Raw genomic sequence first — 2,970 nt, 5'->3', positions numbered from 1 at the left:
TCAAAGAATATCCATACAAAACATGCCACATACGATAAAAAGGATCATAATTATTCATATTACCTAAAAGTATCTCTGCTGTACAGATGCAAGGTCTTTTTTCTTTTTCTTTTTTTAAAAAGGTGAGGTTAAAAAAAACCCTTCGATTTGAGCTCAACTTTTATTTAAATTATAAGATATGCAGAGATCTTAAATTAAGGTTCAGAGAAGTTAAAAAGTATTTACGCTAAAGTCCAGTGAGCATCATAATGTCTCATTATGGTCTTCCCTTGAAATAGAAACATACCGAAAAATATATTTATATTTATATATATATATATCACTGTTTCAGATACTTGATCAATATCTACCACTTTAGATAAGTTCTCTGTTATACAATGAGAGTGCAATTCATTACCAGGTTAAGTATGGGATTAACTGAGTATTATATCATAAACATACATGAGGCCAAGTAACCAGTTCACGAGGTTTACCGACACATTCACTTCTAAAGGGAAGAGGTTAAAAAAAAAAATAAAAAAAATAAAGCAAACCACTAGCAATATTCATTTTCCATTCAAGACTAAAATCATCCAATTTTGACTGATTCAAAAGGACAGCCTTTGGTAATCAACAGGCATAAATAAAACAAAAAAGATAAAACACAAAAAAATGACATAAATACAAACGCTATGCACCATTGTACTGCTCTCTGTTCACGTCTAAATCAACGACTCCTCCCCGTAAATCCAGTAATCGGCTCGGCTCCTCGTCACGCCTGACTGAAGAGCTGAAGAGTGGCTCCGAGAATCCGAGCGAAAAAATAAAAATAAACAAAAACACTCATAGAAAAAACAGGTAAATGCAAAACACTCTGGTTCATATACATAAAAGATATTAGTTTGCAATTTTACATATATTTATAGTTATGTACAACTTTTAATCTTTGTTAAAATCATTATCCAGTGGTTGATTTTTGTTTTTTTCTGTTTTTTTCTTCTTCTCCAAATTTTTCTTATGCACTTCCGACTGATTACAGAGGGGCTGGATAACGAGTTGCTGTCCCCTAATGCATAAACGCATACGCTATATTTACAAGGTTTTGTACAACTTTTGCATTTAAAAAACAAAATAATAATAATAATCACATGAGGTCTGAGGTTAGAGGGGAAGGGGAGGAGACGAAGGGGAAGGTGGAGGTGGAGTTTTAGTAAAGCTCCCTTTAAAGACTTTTTTTTTAATATCCTCGTTCATTTTACACAAAAACAAATGCCCTTTTTTATTTATTTATTTTTCTATAAGTCTTTCCCTGCCACCAGTTCAGCCTCAATTAGACAGTACCAGCACTGGAAAAAATAAAGTCAAAGAAAGCAGAGAGGGGGAGGTGTGTGTGTGGAGGGAGGGGGGGAGTAGAAACACTGCAGGCTGTACTCAGGCAGAGGAAGACTTACTACAGTAAAAGTTTAAAAACAGTCCTTTAAATAACACGGAGAGGAAGAGGCATGATTCAGAGCTTAAGGTTGAGGTGTGAGCAGACCGACTCGTCGGGGAAACGAAAACGCGATAAACGGAACAGTAGTCACGCATCTGCCGGCTCCTCGGAAAACGACTACAAAACGTCCACGGGAGCCACAAACCGACCGCCATCCCAGAGCGGCTCTTTTCACGCCGTTCAGCAAAAAGCAGAGGTGAAACGGCGTTGTGCTTCCACACGGCTAATAGCATGATTTTAAATGCAGAACTTTAAACCAAAAAAAAAAAACACAAAAACTTTAAATTGATATCCGGGGTGATTTGGTGACAAAAAAGGGGGACGCCCTTTGAGCATCCAATCGTGAGCTTAATGGGGGGGGGGGAACCGTCAAATATTTGCTCGGTATAAATAATGAATAAATGCGTTGGCTCCTTTTTTGTAAAATCAAAAACCAGCATAGAGTAGATAGAGCAAACCTGCTGCTTTAGATTCCCTGCTTGTCCGAGAGGGCTAAGCCCAGAAAAAAAACCACCCCCACCCACCCCACAGTATTTCCACAGTAGCAGTTAACAGTTTGTGTACTTTTTTTTTGTTGTTGTTTGTTTTGTTTTTCTTTTTTTCTTTTTTAACAAAGCAGTCGCTTTAAATCAGTGAGGTAGAACCGGGTCAAAACTAACCCACCGTGGGACAGTCAGGAAACATCTGGTGCCGCTGGAGCCGCAGACGAATAGCATCGAAAATTATATATTACTTACATGTTTTTGTTTCCCCTCCCTCCCCCCCCAAATTAATCAATCGTATGCAGTTTTTACACAGAACGTCAAGATTGTCTAGCTAGCCAATAGCCGTGTTATTGTCACGAGTCACTTCAGGGGAAAGTGCCTTGTCTGGGAGGTGGGTGGCCAGGTAGGGTAGGAAATAGGTCCGACTAAAAATAATAATTCAAAAAAATAAATCAAAACCATTAAAATGCATCCTTAGTTCAAATCTTAGTATTTCAGCATGGCTTTTTGTCGAAGCTCCAGGTGAGCTCTGCACTACTACGACTACTGTCAGAGGGGGCGGGGTCATTTGGTAGGTGTTGAGGATTGTTTTCCAGCCACTGCAAGCTCACTGAGCGTGGGCTCGTCGAAGGAGGGGTGGGTGGGGCGGGGGGTGGGGGAAAAGGGAGATCCACAAGTCCAAACATCAGAGTCAGACCCCACTATCAAACTGCTGTTGATGGAAGGTGGTCAGTCGGTGTCAAATGATTAATGCTCTTCAGACCTTTGGCTACGGGTGTCGACACTTTAGTCTTTCGATAGCAGAGGACAGTCTTCCTCCATGTCTTTCAGAACAGCTTATGCACTGGCGATGTAGGATTCAAAGGCTTTGGCGAGGGAGTGTTCTGGTATAGGTGAGGGCAACGCTCTGTTCGTCCTTCCTCCTGGTCGGATCATCCGTCCGGCCGCGATCTGCCACTCGCTCCGGAGTCGGGTCAGCAGGGGTCAGCAGCAGCTTTTTTTTTTTTTTTTTTT

Source organism: Kryptolebias marmoratus, linkage group LG8 (assembly GCF_001649575.2).
Source record: "Kryptolebias marmoratus isolate JLee-2015 linkage group LG8, ASM164957v2, whole genome shotgun sequence".
NCBI lineage: Eukaryota > Metazoa > Chordata > Actinopteri > Cyprinodontiformes > Rivulidae > Kryptolebias > Kryptolebias marmoratus.
Note: the sequence above shows the minus strand (reverse complement) of the source record.